Source organism: Hemiscyllium ocellatum, chromosome 5, assembly GCF_020745735.1.
Source record: "Hemiscyllium ocellatum isolate sHemOce1 chromosome 5, sHemOce1.pat.X.cur, whole genome shotgun sequence".
NCBI classification, from domain to species: domain Eukaryota; kingdom Metazoa; phylum Chordata; class Chondrichthyes; order Orectolobiformes; family Hemiscylliidae; genus Hemiscyllium; species Hemiscyllium ocellatum.
In genome coordinates, this window is record NC_083405.1 from 60,047,601 (window position 1) to 60,066,470 (window position 18,870).

General features: G+C 40.7%; 1 protein-coding gene across 1 annotated transcript in view; it reads right to left on the reverse strand.

Annotated features, from left to right (window-relative positions):
* The window catches only part of LOC132816194 (gamma-aminobutyric acid type B receptor subunit 2-like), a 248,992-nt gene that overhangs the window by 54,139 nt on the left and 175,983 nt on the right, over positions 1–18,870 (reverse strand). The gene's annotated exons all lie outside the window — the stretch shown is intronic.

Genomic DNA, 18,870 nt, shown 5'->3' on the forward strand with positions numbered 1-18,870 from the left:
GGGAGAAAACATGTCTTAAAGGTTCTGTAAAACAGGAAACAAGATGTTGACTTTTGCACAGTATGTACAGTGATCTGATGGTCTGTTGACCACTTCTACAAATTCTTAGGAGCAACACGAAATATGATAAGGCCAGCCAGCAGATATAAATGCTGTTGAGTCTGTAATGTATATGTGTGGAAATGACAGCTCAGATAACGTTAGCCAAATATCCAAGGAATAGTCCTTACAGCCCCTGCACTCATGATTGAAATTTACTAAAAAGAGCAATAGAAGACAGGAACTAAGCTATAAAAGCTGCAAGTATTGGAATGTGGGGCTCCTCTGTCGGGATCTGTCATCACTGGCTTCCTCCTGGATTTTTGGACACTTGGTTGTTTGTCAACAGTAAAAGAAAAGCCAGTCATTTGTTGGTAGTTATATGTATAACTCCCTGGAAAGTCCTGCACAGCCTATTTTGAAGTCAGCAGAAATTTGATGCCAAGCAGTGAAGCGAGTTTTTCTCTCAGTAGCAGTGAGTTAACAATTAAGATTAAATGCCATATTGAGGCCACAAGGAAGGATGTACAGGCCCTGGCATGGATTCAGAGGAGAGTCATGAGAATGGTCCCAGGAATGAAAAGCTTAACATATGAGGAATGTTTGAGGAATCTGGGTTCATACTCTATGGAGTTTAGAAGGATGGAGGGGGTTCTAATTAAAATTCACAGAATACAAAATGACTTGGACAGAGTAGACATTGGGAAGATGTTTCTATTGGTAAAAGAGACTAGGACACAAGGGCACAGCCTTCTAGTAAATGGAAGACCTTTTAAAACAGAGACAAGAAGAAACTTCTTCAGCTATAGAGTGGTGAATCTTTGGAATTCATTGTCACAGATGGCTGTGGAGGCCAGGTCATTGAATATATTTAAGACTGAGATAGACGGGTTCTTGAGTAACAAGAGGATCAAGCGTTATGGGGAGAAAGCAGGAGAATGGGGTTGAGAAACTTATCAGCCATGTTTGAATGGCAGAGCAAACTCGATGGGCTGAATGGTCGAATTTCTGCTCCTATGTCTTATGGTCTTATGGTCTAACTTGTCTCATTAATCTCCAGCTTCCTGACTCACCAAACACTGTGAACAAGCTAGATAGTAAGAATACTCAACATGGAAGTCACATTGGGTACATGGCAATTTCAGCTTGCTGATTGCTCCAAAGGAGCTCCATGTTGAATACTGGGACCAACATCTCATGGCATGCTCTATGTGCATTGGCCACATACACAGACATTGACATCCATTCTGTGCCAGCCTCTAACAACCCTCAAAGCACACATCTGATCATCTTCATTATTGCATCCAGGGCTGTGCTGGCTGCTATTATTATAATGCTCTAGCAAGGACACTGTACTCACAGAGACACACACCCAGCTCCTGGACTCGGACATGCTGTGGATCTGGTGTGTTGCTCTGCTTGCTCTCATAGAACTCACTCACTTTGAGCTTACAGGATTTTCACAGTTTCCTCGCTCTGCATTGCCTTGACTTGTCTTTTTGCATTTTGCCCCCGAGACAGAGATACCAATACTGCTTTCTTCCCTTGTTGTTCAGTGCAGAAACAAAGTCAAGCAGTTGTCATGGTTATCAGGAGGTATCCATCAGGACAAGAGGATAGTCTTCACTCAGGGGTTCCTGAAACATTAATTCAAGAGGAGCCTCTGATACTAGACCCAGAGCTTGAAGATGGTCAGTCAGCTACTCCAGGTGGTCAGGGCCAGGGCCTTCCCTTCAGGACAGACATGAAGCTGCATGTCAGGTCGTCCATCACCCAACTTGACTGTTTCTGTCCCGCCAGGGGACTATTCTCCACCTAGAATGAAAGAGGGGCAGGTACCAAGGAAGACGAAAGTGTGTGGGCACAGCTGTTATTTTTGGTGCAGGTGAAGAGGTGCCCTAAGGGAGTGAGGAGGCAGTACAGAAGGCATCTAGGATCAGTGCATTGGAAGCTGGGGTGGGTGACAGTCAGTGAGTGCAAACGATAGCGAGAGTCGGACACTGTAAGTCTTGGTGGGAGGTAGCTACAGTAGAAGAGATAGAGTGAGTGTGAGATGTCAGAGAGAAAATTATAGCCCTTACACTGGTGGAGCAGGTCATTTGTGTTCTTCCTAGACTGCTGTGCATTTCTCCAGATGACAGAGAAATGGCATGGGGAACAACCTTAGACCAGGCCGGCAAAGTCTAGTGCTGTGGCCTTCTTTGCTGGTCCTGAGGGAAGAGGATGCCCACCTCTGCGCCATCCTGTCATCTAGAACTGTTCAGGCAAATATCAGGAACCGTGCAGGGCAATTCTGACTGGCAGCATTTGTGGAAGTGCTTGACAGCCCATGCAAGGGTTGGTGATGAATTCTGGGATAGCCGAGTATTAGTGCATTGTTATGAACATGAAATGTGGTAAAATGGGACTGGAATCAGGTGAGAGGGACGTCATAAGGGCCGAGTATGTAGTTAGTGAGGCTAGTTTGGTAAAATATGGCAACAAAACCCACATGACCTCACCGCGGGAACTGGTACATAGCCAAAATATTCTAAGACTCAACCTTCTGTAACTATTTGTTTCATTCCCTCGATTTAGTAAACTTAACATAATTTAGAAACGATGGTTTTGAATCTGACTTGAGAAATTAAACAGGTACAGAAGAAACATCGCCTCTTATAAATCTCAAGTACAAATTATAAAGCTGTAAACTAGAGAAAGAAAGGCTTACATCTGAAATCCAAGCATACTGACTTAGAAAATATTGCAAAAGTATTTTAATTGCAGTCCAAGTAAAGGTAACAATTAGACTTCTGGCAGAATTTTGTGGTGCTTAATTGATTGGGAAGCCAAAAATCAGCTTCCCAACTGTGGCATGAAACTTAGGAATTCAGATCTCTGAATTGAAGCCTGGCTTGAGCTTTCAACGGCCAACAATGTGAAGTTCATTTCCCTGAATGCTCAGGAAAGTCCAGCTCTCCAGAATTAAGTTCCTTGTCCCAAATAAGTTATCCATGAGCAAGCAAGATATGCCTTAAAATTCCAAACTGAATGTACACGGTGTTCAGGAGGTGAGGGAATGTAGTTCAGTGGGATCAGCAGAATTCATTAGCTTTAGGGGGTTTCACCCTTTGAATGTGCGATTGATTTATGATCACAGGAAACAAAATGTTCACATCTGTGCACACGACCCGGGATGATGCATGTATCGTCACCCAATTACAAGCTCCACAAGTATTTGCTCCAGTTAATTTCTTGCAAGCTGGGACATTGGGAACAGAGAAGACCAAAGTAAACTTGTCACCAGTGCAGAGCCTGCAATGTGCAGCTCAGGAGAGACAATGCAGTCCCTGCCTCAAAAACAGCAACAGCAGAACGGTGTTGTGGATTATTAAAGATGAGGTTCTGCTCCTTGCACCACTCAGGCAAAATACTTTAATACTCTCCAGAAGGGGAAGCCAAAGCTAGAGTGGACCCATGTGCCTCAACAACCTCACTCAGTAAAGGACAGTGGAATGTGCGAAGGGGGAAATGTAGGAGTAAGAGGTCTCCTCTAATGAGGAGGAAGATGTTGAGAGAGGGAATAAAGTCACAGAGTCATAGAGTCTTACAGCATGGAAACAGGCTCTTCAGACCAAATCAGTCCATGCTGACCAAAATGTCCACCCACACAAAACCCATTTCCCTGCACTTGGCCCATATCATTCTAATCCTTTCCTATCCATGTGTTTGTCCAAATGCCTTTTAACCACTTCCGCTGGCAGCTCATTCCATACATGTACCACTCTCTGTGTAAAAACATTGCCCTTTAGAATCCCTTTCATTCCTTTCCCTCTAACCTTTAACTGATGCCCTCTTGACCTTGATTGCCCAACCCTGAGAAAAAGACTGAGTGCATTCACCCTGTCCATGCCTCTCATTATCTTATACACTTCTATAAGATTCCCCCCTCAGTCTCCCACTCTCTCAAGAAAAAAAGTATTACCTTGCTCACCCTCTCCCTCTCACTCAGACCCTTGATTCCTGGCAAAACCCTTGTAAATTTCTTCAGCATTCTTTCCAGTTTAATAACATCCTTCCTATAGCAAAGTGACCAAAACTGAACACAATACTCCAAGTGTGACCTCACCAATATCCTGTACAACTGCAATTTAACTTCCCAATGTCTATACTCAATGCCCTGACCAATGAAGGCCAGTGTGTCAAAACCTTCTTCTCTGCTCTGTCTACCTGTGACTCCACTTTCAAACAACCATGTGCCAAATGTTGTGGATGCAGTGGAGGATGCTGGGACAATGGGCGCAACACAGCAGACAAACCCATGAGAATGTCATCACCAGATCCCAGCATGAGTGAGGCATTATAGGTTTTCAGAAAATGAACAGGATGGGTATACAACACATGGCTGCAAGAAAAGTTCAGAGTTTAAGAGTCCTGCCTTCTGACTCCCCAAAGTCAACTCACCATTTACCAGGCATTCATTAGGACTGTGATGAAATGTACTCCACTTGCCTGGATGAGTATAGCTCCAGCAACACTGAAGAAGCTTGACACCACCCAGGACAAAGCAGCCATTTGATCAGCACCACATTCACAAACATCCACTCCCTCCACTATTGATGCTCAATAGCAGAAGTGTGTACTATCTACAAGATGCACTGCAGAATTAGTCAAGGATCTTTCGACAGCAACAAACCATGACCTCCATATAGATTAGATTAGATTACTAACAGTGTGGAAACAGGCCCTTCGGCCCAACAAGTCCACACCGACCCGCCGAAGTGCAACCCACACATTCCCCTACATTTACCCCTTTTTCCTAATTTAGCATGGCCAATTCACCTGACCTGCACATCTTTGGACTGTGGGAGGAAACCGGAGCACCCGGAGGAAACCCACACAGACACACGGAGAATGTGCAAACTCCACACAGTCAGTCACCTGAATCGGGAATTGAACCCGAGTCTCTGGCGCTGTAAGGCAGCAGTGCTAACCACTGTGCCACTGTGCTGCCCATAGGAGCACCAGTACCTACAAGTTATCCTCAAACCCACTAATCATTCTGATTTGGAAACATATTGCCATTCTTTCAGTGTTGCTGGATCGAAATGCTGGAACTCTCTTCCGAGTTGGTATTGTGAGTGTTCCTATACGCTAAGGACTGCAATGGTTCAAAAAGGCAACTTATCATCCCCTTCTCCAAGGCAGTGAGAGATAGGTAATGAATGCCGACCCAGTCAACTATGCTCACATTTCATGAATGAAAGCAAAGAAATGACATTTTAATTTGCAGCTCAAGGACACTCACGAGCAAACATCTGCTGGGTCAGTTTGCAAGGGGGATACACATGCACCTTTTTTTTATCTGGACATGATGCATCTTATGGCCCTTAGCTTGCATCCAATTACTTTACCACTTACTTGGAGGCTGCTAGCCTCTGTATATTCATACTTGTTTCTTAATGTTGTTGACTTTAACACTGACTTACAGGTTGTCATCCTTTCATGTCCTACATTGTCTTTTAGTGCATTGGGAATGGAGAGATAACTTATGATAGTGGGGAGCACTAAGCTGTCAATCTATCAGTCAGATTGGAGGTGGACGTATCACTGCGCAGTAATACATTACATCAAGATCAAGCCTACAGCACATTCCAGCAGTTTATGAAGCAAATGTGCATTGGCTTCAAGCAAATAACAATATGTTAAAGACAGGGGAATCACTCCTTAGATGGGTAGATGTCGATTACAGTCAGTCAAGGGTACTCCCACAGTCAATCAAGGTTCTCATCCAATTACACTACAGGCAGTTGACTATGGTCATTCGAAAATATGGTCCTACCAGTTTCTGGAGGTCCATGTCCATGAATTCCAGGATTGGGGTCAGTCCTGTTGGTAAAGTATAAGCAGTCAGAAGATTACAGGTAGCGCAGACTACATATTGTTAAGATACCAGCCTGGGAGATAGGAATGGACATTATGCATGCAAAAATAGCAAGCCTTGGTAAGACACCTGTGTGGTGGCAAAGTTAGAGTAAGTGTTGGCCCTGTGAGTATGAGGTAGCAGAGACAAGAGGGTAGCAATTACCCTTGTGAAATTAATGAGATCAGTAATCTTCTTCTTGCAATGCTGGCCATTCATTTTCCCATCGGTGACAACACTGATGTGGGCTGAAATCTGTGTCCAGGCTGGCTTGGTCTGGTGATGTAGCCTCTTATGATGGTCCTGCTATTCACCAACACTTCCAGCTGTCTCTCTATAAAGTGGGAAGTAAGCTTTGTTTTCTTCTGTGCTACATGCAAGGTCATAACTGCTGGGCACCCAGTAGAGGGCCAGTTCTTTGGCTTACAGCATTTGAAATGGTATACAACTGGGCCTTAAAAATATGGCATCAGAGGCATATATGCCAGAAGGTCCATGTGGTAGTGAGCACGTCTACCTCTCTTGCTGTGTAGTTCCCCAAGGAAGGCACCCAAGAGTCTGATTGCATAGTTAATTAATTCAAAGAGTAGAACATTGCTTGAAAAGTCGTTCTGAGCAATCAGGGTCCGGGTGCCATGAATCTCAATCAATAGAACACTTTAACCATAAATGAGAACCTTCGACCCATTGTTTAGTGAAACAGCATGTGGACTGACAATATTATTAAAACTGTTGTGTCAAATCTGAGTAGCAATAACACCACATCCAGTTACATTGCACCCACTTCTTATTCCATCTCTCGAACCCCACACGACAGAAACAATATGACAAAATGAATGGGAGAAAGAGTTAAATTATTCAAATTCTGACAGAATGCCTTTGTGTTATGAACAGCAACAGAATTGCAAAAGTGTAAATGATGTGAAATACAAGTGAGACTTGCCCTTGTTTGGGGAATCGTTAGTTATGCACTATAATTTGTTCCTGTTTTGGAATGTTGATAGTTTTTCCATTTTCCACCATGTTGAACGGTATCATGTAATTACTATGTTCTGTTTCTGTATAAAGAAACATCTTTATGATTCGTGCATTTCCTATCTTGTATGGGTAAGTTTAGGACAAGGAGATTACAAAAGTCAATTTGTGGCATGAAAATGTCTATGACACAAATATATCAAATTACTGAACTGACAAGTTTTGTCATTGTACAATCACATTCATCTGAACTTGATCCAAGTTCTGCCTATTCATTTTTGGACATTAACTTTGTTGCCACTTCCTTGTCTATCTAATGGAAACTTAAAACTAAACAAAAGGTGATTGAATAATAAGTTGACACATTTTTATGGATAAACTGCAACACCACTACTTGAAAGAACTTGCTGTATAATCAAATTATTATATAAATGGATTTTCTTTTATAATTAACAGGCTTCGAGTTATGGATATGTCATATGTCACATTTCTGATTTGTTTATCTCAACTAACATTTTAAAATTAAATAAATATCTCTTCTGCATATATAGTTAATCAAAAACAATATTATGATTAGATTACTTACAGTATGAAAACAGGCCCTTCGGCCCAACAAGTCCACACTGACCCACCGAAGCGTATACCACTCAGACCCATACTCCTACATTTACCCCTTCACCTAACACTACAGGCAATTTAGCATGGCCAATTCACCTAACCTGCACATTTTTGGATTGTGGGAGGAAACCGGAGTACCCGGAGGAAACCCACGCAGACACGGGGAGAATGTGCAAACTCCACACAGAGAGTCACCCGGGTCTCTGGCGCTGTGAGGCAGCAGTGCTAACCACTGTGCCACCGTGCAGCCCATTATAATGAATAAATAATTACATCTTCATTTTTAATTACAGTAAAAATATATCTGAATTCCTTCTGATCAGAAAATGTCAGTTTTAATCAGAAAGCCAAGTTATCCAGGTAACAACTTAAAAGTATTTTCCAAAGTTTAATGCTAAAAGGAGGTGATGAGCATCATTAGCTGCACTTTCAGATCCTCCCTGTGGACTTTAGTACAGCCATCTGTCCAGGTTGCAGATGATTGAGGATGTACTCTATGAATGGTGCTCAATGATACAAAGATAGGATGAAGTGCTCCCTGCACAAAACAAGAAAAGCAGCTGCTGACATCATTTTACTAATGTTAATCAGATTTAACTATCATTCTCAAATGTATCTTTCAGCAAGCAATAATGAGTGAGGAGAATGGGGTAATGATGGCTAATGGGAGGCACGGTCAGTACAGTTAGCACCCAGATGGCCATGAAACTAACCGTGACTATCATCCAAAGTCACTATGTTAAATAAAATGGAACTCCCTGAAGACCTCAAATATCATTCCTGCCCAGTTCTATGTTATCTATGTTTAGAATAAGCATTGTTGTTAAGTGATATTATGCACAAAACCAAAATAGAATATAATGTCATTAATGTTGGGCAGGTATGTGACTACTTAAAGTTTTTCAGCTTGCACCGTCTCTGCTCTCCTTACATTCCATTTCTGGCATATTTCTTCTTTCTTTTGTGGATGTGCACAGTCAATGCAAGTTAATAGTGCAAATAGATAGTGCTATCACAGGATGAACAACATCTTGCATTTATTAAGTTCTTTTATCATCACGAAGATTCCCAAAGTCCTTCATAGGAATGCCATCAATTATAATCTGATACCAAACCAAACTATGATAACAAAATACAATGACAGATGAAAAAGTCATTCTCAGGTTAGTGAGAGATGAATCTTCAAGACATTGAAAGACATTCTCTGGGGTACATTAGTGTTGGGATCTGATTGTATGAGCTGGTAAAAGATTTTGTCAATTACATGTTGCAGCCTTTTTGTAGAATACTTGCTGTGACTTCTACTACTATTATTTTATATTACTTTAATAGAACAGCTATATCCTTTTATTAAGAAAGGAATATACGACACTTTTTTTTGTGTGCTATGAATATTGCAATACTTGTGGGATTCCTTCTGAGGGTGATGATCTACCAGAACAGTCGAGATCAAAGATTAATTGAGCATTACCAAAGAGTGATTAACTTTTCAATGTGCTTTTGTTATTGTTTCATCATTGGTAAATGCAGACTCCAAATAGGGTCAAAGTTTTGATGCTATTTATCTCCACTTCCTTAGGTGCTGAAATATTTTAATGTTTGTTGAAGTCTGTTCTGATGTAATTTAATTATTTATGACAGCAGCAGAGTAGCAAAGTGGGTTTTGTGAATTTTCATTGTTTTAAAGCTTAATTGCATGCAATGTTTGAGTATGCAGAAACAGAAGTGGGAGATGGTGATCAGGCTTAGGGATGGGGAAGAAGATGGAAGCTGTAATTCAGCAATATATTTCAGGTTGAACACCTTTTCTCAAAGGCCTTAGATTTTAGTTGAAAAGCACAGATATTGGAAACACACAACATCCCAGTGAAGCATGAACTAATCACAAGCAGACAAGACCTGAGATTGTCAGATACAATTAGCATTAAATAAAGGCTATACCAGTGAATCTGTTACTCTGGTAGAAAAAAAAGCATAAAAATGGAAGCTACCACTCCTAATTGTTACACACATGTGCACATATTAAAGTATCTTAAATATACACAATGGCTTTGAACTGCAGATTGATTGTTTATTCATAGCAAGCTTCTAGTGATGTGTGTTTACAGAAATTCTCTACTTAGTCATTATGCTGCAATGCAGCACTGATATTATTGAAGCCACAGTCTGCTGGCTTTCTTATATATGGTACAGAAATGGTAAAGCCCAGTAAAGACTGTACTAATAAAAGCTATTCATCAAGTTGCTTTTTTGACAGGTTCTCACTCAGCAACAGATTAACCCATTTCAGCATTCTGCATTAAACTGTGGAATATGTCATCTGACTCTCTCCAGCATAAAAATAGCAATGCTTTGCTGCAGGTTTAAACCTCTCCCTGATAATAAAAATATGCATTTTTTTAACCTCAGGTAAGATACCAGATCAATCTTTCTTTTATAAAATTACTATGATCAGTGCTCTTTTGAATACTATCTTTCCTAACAAACTGCAAAAAAAACTACCTAGCATATGCTTTCCCCATTTTATATGCTCTCTGAAATCAAAACACACTCTGAGCCTATCGCATTCACTCAATATTTCAAAAACCTCAAATAGCTTCCTCAGTTTTTCTGTTTCCCTCATATTAAAAGCCTATAAAACAAAAGCTTGGACTCATCTAATTAATTATTTTTTAATCTACCGCACTTCTTACTCTTTTCAATTTTTAGTTAAGGTAGTCTACACAATGAAATTTAGCTCTTTAACCAATAAAAATAAATTTCCTCAGATTAGATTTTGCTGCGGTGGAAAGTTCATGTATCAGAAATATTATTTTTTCCATAACATATTTCATTAACAATAAATAAAATGCTCAATGGATACTTTCAATGTATGATTTAATGTTGAATCCTACTGTACATCTGCAGCTCCCAATGTTGTGTTAGGATGCAGCTATAGCTGAGTTGTATGACATCCACACATTGATCTGGCTTCAGAAAATACAGAGATCTCTCCTAATAATAAAGATAGCTATTGTGCACAGTAGATAGATTGTGTACCTATATAAACTGGGTCCTTTTCTCAAGAAAAATATTGTTGCACAAATTATTTGACCGAGTTAATTTAGTAATTATTTCAAGGTGATTGGCATTTTTTCATGATGCAGTGATTGATAACTTCATCAACTGGTCTTTACAATGTGTAGGTCAGGAGAATTATAATTGACATCTGTTCAGATGAGATTTCCAAATGATATTTGATAAAGCACACATAAAAATTTACTGCAAAAGATAAGAACTTGTCATTTTGGGGATAATATAGTTGCATTGATAGAAAATTGATTAACTGACATGAATCAGGGAGTTGGGATAAATGGGTCATTTTCAGGATTGGAAATTATAGCTAGATTTATTTTCATCCATTCATGGGATATGTGCATCACTGGCTCAGTCAGCATTTATCCTTCACACTTAGTTGCCCTTGAGAAGGTAGTCTGAGCTGCCTTCTTGAACCACTGCATTCCATTTGGCTCCCACAATGAGAGAGGGAGTTCCAGGATTTTGATCCAGGGTGATGTTGAAAGAACAACAGTATGGTTCCAAGTAAGGATGGTGAAAGGTTGCAGGGGAACTTGCAGGTGATGGTGTTCCTGCACATCTATTTGCTATGTCCTTCTAGGCGGAGGAGGTCAGGGATTTGAATGGTGCTGTCTAAGGAGGCTTGGTGAGTTAATGCAATGCATTTTGTAGATAATACAGACTGTTGTGGATCTGTGGTGGAGGGAGTGGACACTGAAGCTGCTGGGTGGGGTGCCAATCAAGCATGTTACTTTGTCCTGGATGGTGTAAAGCATTTTGAGTTTCCTGGAGCTGCACCTATCCAAGCATTTAGAGAGTATTTCATTAAATTTCTGACTTGTGCCTTCTGAGTGGTGGGCAAGCTTTGAGAAGTCAAGAGGTAAGCTACTCACAGCAGAATTCCCATCCTCTGACCTACTTTTGTGACTTCTATATTCAAATGGCTGGTCCACTTCAGTTTCTGGTCAATGGTAACACCATGGATCCTGATGGTAGGAAATTCAGCAGGTGAGGTGCCAGAAGACTGGAGGTAGACTAATGTGATGACACTGTTTAAGAATGCTGGTAAGGACAAGTAAGGGAACTATAGACCAGTGAGCCTGACGGTGGTGGTGGACAAGTTATTGGAAGGAATCTGGAGGGGCAGGATGTACATGTATTTGGAAAGGCAAGAACTGATTAGGGATAGTCAACATGGCTTTATGCATGGGAAATCATGTCACAAAGTTGATTGAGTTTTTTGAAGAAGTAACAAAGAGGATTGATGAGGGCAGAGTGATAGATGTGATCTATATGGACTTCAGTAAAGCGTTCGACAAGTTCCCCATGGGAGACTGATTAGCAAGGTTAGATCACTTGGAATACAGGGAGAACTAGCCATTTGGATACAGAACTGGCTCAAAGGTAGAAGACAGAGGATGGTTGAGGGCTGTTTTTTAGACTGGAGGCCTGCGGCCAGTGAAGTGCCACAAGGATTGGTGCTGGATCCACTACTTTTCATCATTTATATAAATGATTTGGATGTGAGCATAAGAGGTATAGTTAATAAGTTTGCAGATGACACCAAAATTGGAGTGTAGTGGACTACGAAGAAGGTTACCTCAGGTTACAACAGGATCTTGATCAGATAGGTCAATGGGCTGAGAAGTGGCAGATGGAGTTTAATTCAGATAAGTGCGACGTGCTGCATTTTGGGAAAGCAAATCTTAGCAGGACTTATATACTTAATGATAAGGTCCTAGGGAGTGTAGCTGAACAAAGAGACCTAGGAGTGCAGATTCATAGCTCCTTGAAAGTGGAGTCACAGGTAGATAGAATAGTGAAGAAGGCATTTGGTATCCTTTTAGAGTATTGAGTACAGGATTTGGGAAGTCATGTTACGGCTGTATAGGACATTAGTTAGGCCACTGTTGGTCTCCTTCCTATCAGAAAGATGTTGCGAAACTTGAAATGGTTTAGAAAGAATTTACAAATATGTTGCCAGGGTTGGAGGATTTGAGTTATAGGGAGAGGCTGAACAGGCTGGAGCTATTTACCCTAGAGCATCGGAGGCTGAGGGGTGACCGTATAGAAGATTACAAGATTATGAGGGGCATGGATTGGATAAATTGACAAAGTTTTTTCCCTGAGCTGGGGGAGTCCAGAACAAGAGGGCATAGGTTTAGGGTGAGAGGGTAAATATATAAAAGAGACCTAAGGGGCAACATTTTCATGCAGAGGGTGGTACATGCATGGAATGAGTTGCCAGAGGAAGTGGTGGAGGCTGGTACAATTGCAACATTTAAAAGGCATTTGGATGGGTATATGAATAAGGAAGGGTTTGGAGAGTTATGGGCCAGGTGCTGGCAGGTGGGACTAGATTGGGCTGGGATATCTGATCGGCATAGACGGGTTGGACCAAAGGGTCTGTTTCCATGCTGTACATCTCTATGACTCTATGACTCTATTAGGCATTCTCTTATTGGAGATGGTCATTGGCGAACACTTTTGTCACACAAGTACTAACTTATCAGTCCAAGATAGAATGTTGTCCAGGTTTTGCATTTGGACATGGACTGCTTCAGTAGTGGAGGGGACACAATTCATGCAATCATCCACAAACATCCTCACCTCTGACCGTATAATGGAAGAAGAATTATTGATGAAGCTTTTGAAGATGTTTGAACCTTGGACACTATTCTGAGGAATTTTGTACTGACATCTTAGGGCTGAGATGATTGACTTTCAGCAGCTACAAACTTCCGACCTTGTTCGAGGTTCGTCGCCAATCAGCAGAGAGATTTTCTATTAACTCTGGTTTTGCCCATTGAGGCCCTCCATTTACCCCCATATTAACTCATGCCGTCCCATGACTCCCACCAACTCTCAACCATCCCTCCAATTGTGTGTACCAACTCATGACACCCCATGCATCTGTATGGTCATTACAGCGCAACACAATTTTGTAACAATTCATGGCAACTCAGAACCGCCCCCCCCCCCCCCCCCCCCCCCGCCCCCCCCCCCCCCCCCCCCCCCACCACCACCACCACCCCTTTCATCTCCAAGGTTCCTTATAGCTCCAATACCAACTTAATGACAATTCACATCCCTACCCATCACCCTTTATCCTTACAATCTCCACGAGCAGATTTCAGTAACCATATTGTTGTGAAGTAAGGTTCTAAATATCTATTTTAGACTTCATTAAAAGAAAACTTTAATTGAGAAAAGCCCATTCAATAAAGTTAAAGTACATTAAAAAGTTAACTCCCTATAAAACTGACATGCCATAATCTCACATCTAGCTGTCAGTCAGACTTTGAACACAACTCTCCATCGTGATAATGACAGATTGTGGAATCATCAAGCTGTAGCCATTCAAGAATGATAACTATTAGATAACGTCAACAAACAGCTACTGCAACTACAAGCACCATATTACTTAGCTCAGAGACAAGTTATTTTCTTTCTTGAAATGTAAAAGGCTATTTTAATAACTTGACAGTTCCATGGAGCTTTTCAGTCTTTTATGAGCATTTACTAGCACTATGACCCTGCTAATTTGGATTTCTACATGTGTGAAGCATATCCCAGTTTCATTCTCCTCTTGGCAAAAATATAATGGGTTGGAAATGAGGACACAACTTCCAGATCTGGATTCCCAATACCATTTTGGAAAACTAGTGGAATTTCCCCAGCTCTTTGCAAATTCACGTCAAAGTACACCATAAATTGCACCCATGAAAACAAGTAGTCTTTTCAGTCTTTGCAAAGATTTATTGCGCATTCCATACAAGCATACAAAATGATGTGCAGAAGATCAACTGTCCATCAAATCTATCCCATTCAATGCATTATTTATCGGACTTTGCTGGGGCTCAGTGTAGGACTGTTCCAGACAAAAACAGTTAATGAACAAATAACTTGGAAATACAAAATGCAGTCTAGACAGAATCTATATGGTACTGCTTGGAGAAGGAGAGCTGCCAAGTTTAACACTTGATGGCACTCTCCCCAAAAAGACCAAGTCTTTTGAGAAGAGGTAGATAGACTCAATAATCTGTGCTCCATTCAATTTCATCCACGATTCTCTGAATTCTTACAAACCATGAGACCCAGGAATCATTCTGTACCCTATCAATTTGCTGTATCTTTCCCACAAAATAAGGATTAGTTTGTTCTTTGCAGACAAAGCTTTTTGTAATTTGCTTGATACATCTTCAGTTAGCCAAGAGACACGTTTGACAAATGGCACCATTAATAGCTTTCAAGAATCAATTATATTGTGATCATTTTGCCAGATATGGACTCTTTTAGGCAATATATGTTGGGTCAAGAACATGAATGAGTATAAAACATAAAGTAGAAAGTCTTCCTCCTCCAAATATAGGAACAGCAAAGATATCCCCACAGGTGTTCCCATCCTACTCATGTATGTTGGTGCAAGTGCTTTGGCAACTGGAACAAGATGGTTGTAGGAAATAAAATTAGATACAAAAAATGTGCGATACAAAAAAACTATGCTAAAGTATTACAATTTGGGGCAATGTGATAAACAAAGAATGCAAATCATCAAATAAACTTTGAAGAAACCTGTGCACTTAGGTAATATGTTAATTCAACAATATAGAGAGTAAAAATACTACATATACCTCTCAACATTGTTGTTTTGGCCACTGAGTACTTGAAGAACTTAGAACATGAAGTGCTCAATTTTGGAAAAGGTGCCATAAAGAGACATTGGGCTCTCATTAGCATGTACAAATAGCCCAACACCTGTTTCTGGCAAAGTCCCTGAAGATCCAATATAAGATTTCAGTCATTTAATGTATGGCATGATTCCAACAGAATGAACTCATGCATTAACACTTTGATGCTGGTCCATTAGGCATCCATTTTATGTCTCAAATATGTTCCACGTTTAAAACTGAAAATAATTCTTGCCAGAAGCCTGTAACATTATTGGCTTAACATTCTTATGGTCTTCATTTACATTTCCAGAACATTCCAGTACTTAAAGTCTTCTGGCATATGAATTAGTAATCAAGAAAGAAATGAAATCAGACAATCTCATTAAATTATTTTTTTAATTAATTGTTTAAGCCTGTTGTAGACATCAAGGGAATTCACTATCAATCTTTTACCAAGAAAACAGTAATCAGAGTAACGAAAAGGCTACCACACTTTTTTGTGTTTAGATGAACAAAAGTGTAAAAGTGAAATATTGCCACTTCCTCAACTTTTAATGACATTATGTTCAGTTCCTTCTGCAAGTTGATAATAGTGAAGATTTTTGCTGTACAGGTTACATTTAGAAATTAATTTGCAACTCAAGCATATGGATGCAAATAAAACAACCATTTTCTGCTTAAGGGGAAGTTGTTCACATAAAATAAATCAGTACACAGGAAAACTAAGGGTCATGGTCACAGTCAGGTAAAATTTGATAGCCCCTGAAAACAGGTCTGGGAATTAGAATGTACCTTTGTCCATTGTTTCCAGTGTAGACCGCACACCAAATGCAAACTACTCCAACTGGACATAATTACAGAATACACCACTAGCTAATCACACTATCAAATGAAGGATGCACGAACACGCATCAGGCCCAAGGCTGGGAATTGAATTTTCAGGGATATTTGAAATTTCAAAAGAATAGACAGGAATTAAAAGCAGTTTAATAAAAGAAATTGTTTGCTCAGTTAATAAAGGATGAAATCAGTACAATGGTAAAAAATGATCTTGGCTCAGGAAAAATGCAGGATGAATTTGGGTGGTGATAAGAAATAACAGGGGAACAACGTTGCTTGCATAATGAGGACTCCTAACATTGGCTACAGTGTTGGACAATCAATCAATAATGATTATTCAATCATTTATAATGGGGGCTTGTGATAAAGATACTGCAATAAGTTGTGCATCCCTAGTTGCGCTTGAGAAGGTGGTGGTGAGCTGCTTTCTTGAACTGTTGCCATCCATGTGCTGTAAGGTTAACCCACAATGTCATTAGGAAGGGAATTCCAGGATTTTGAACCAGTGACACTGAACGAACAGCAATATATTTTCAAGTCAGCATGGTGAGTGTCCTGGAGGGAAACATGCAAGGGGATGGTGTTCCCATGTATCTGTTATCTTTTACCTTCTAGATGGAAGTGGCCACAGGTTTGGAAGGTGCTCTCTGAGGATCTTTGGTGTATCTTGTGACTGAGCATCAAAGGTGGAGGGAATGGATGTTTGAGGATGGGATGTCAAACAAAGAGGCTCCTTTGTCCTGGATGATGTCAAATTTCTTGAATGTTTTTAAGCTGCACCCATCCAGACAAATTAAGAGTATTCCATCACACGTCTGACTTGTGTTTGTAACCAGTCCACAGGCTTTGGGGAGTCAGGAAATGAAAAACTCACTACAATATTCATAGCCTCTGACATACTCTTATAGCCACTGTATTTATATGGTGAGTCCAATTGACTGTCTGGTCAATAGTAACTCAAAGGGTGTTGATAGTGGGGGATTCAGTGATGGTGATGCTATTGAATGTCAAGGATTGGTGGCATTCAAGGTGGTCATAGCCTGATATTTATGGGGCATGAATGTTACTTGCCATTTTTCATCCCAAGATTGGACATTATCCATGTCTTGCTGTATTTGGATATGGATTGCTTCAGTGTCTGAAGAGGCATGTATAATGCTGAACATTGTGTAATCATCAGTGAATATCCCCACTTCTGGCCTAATGATGGACAGAAGATAATTGATGAAGCAGTTTGAAGCCAGTTAGGCCAAGGGCACTGCCCTGAGAAACTCCTGCAGAGATGTCCTGGAGCAGATATGACTGCTCAAACAATCACAACCATCTTCCTGTATGCCAGCTATTATTGTAATCACTGAGAGTTAACTCCTGAATTGTTATGGATTCCAAATTTATGAGGGCACTTGAAACCACACTTGGTAGAGTGTGGCCTTGATGTCAAGGGTGATCACTCTCACCTTACCTCTGGAATTCAGAATCTTTCTCCATGTTTGAACCAAGGCTGTAATGGAGTGAAGTTCTGAGTGGCTCTGGAGGAACCCAAACTGGGTGTCACTGAACAGGTTATTGCTGAGCAGGTGGTGTTTCATAGCACTGCTGATGACACCTTCCATCACTTTATTGATGATCAAAGCCGATTGATGGGGTGGTAGTTGGCTGGGTTGGATTGTCCTGCTTTTTCTGTACTGGACATAGAGTTATAAGCATCATGCAGTCATACAGCAGAGAAACAGACCCTTTGGTCCAACTCATCCATGCTGACGAGGTTTCCCAATGTTATCTCGTGCCACTTGCCTGCATTTGACACAAATCCCTCTAAAGCTTTCCTATTCATGCACCTGTCCTAATGTCTTTTAAATGTTGTAATTGTACCTACATCTAGCATTTCCTCTATCAGTTCAATCCGCACATGCACCACCCTCTGCAAAAATGTTGCCCCTCAGTTCCCTATTAAATCTTTACCCTCTCACCTCAAAGCTATGTTATCTTGTATTAAATTTCCACACTCTGGGAAAACACTTTTTCTATTCACCTTAACTATGCCCATCATGATTTTACAAACCTCTATAAGATCACCCCTCAATTGTGTCTGCTCCATACCTGGACAATTTTCCACGTTATTCGGTAAATGAGAGTGTTGTAGCTGTACTGGAACAGCTTGGCTAGGGGAGCGACAAGTTCAGGACTACATGCTTTCAGTTCTATTGCTAGAATGTTGTTATGGTCCATTACCTTTGCAATATCCAGTGTCTCCAACCATTTCTTGATATCACGTGGAATGAATCAAAATGACTGAAAACTGGCATCTTTAATGCTGGGGACCATTGAAGGACGCCAAACTGGATCATTGACCTGGCTGTTCTAACTGTAGATTGCTACAAGTGCTTCAACCTTATCTTTTACACTGATGTTTTGAGCCCTTGAAGCATTAAGAATGAGGATATTTGTGGAGACTCCTCCATACAGTTGTTTAGTTGTCCGCCCCCAGTCACAACAGGATGTGGCAGGACTGCAGAGCTTAAATCTGATCCATTGGTTGTGGGATCACTTTAGTCTGTCGTTCACTTATTTCTCATGCTGTTTGACATGCAAATAGTCCTGTTTGATAGCTTCACCTGGTTGATATTTCATTTTTAGGTATGCCTGGCACTGCTCTTGTCATGCCCTCCTACATTCTCCATTGAAGCAGGCTTCATCCCTTGGTTTCATGGCAATGGTGGGGGTGGGGGGGGGGGGGGTAGATATGTTGGGCAATAAGGTTAAGAG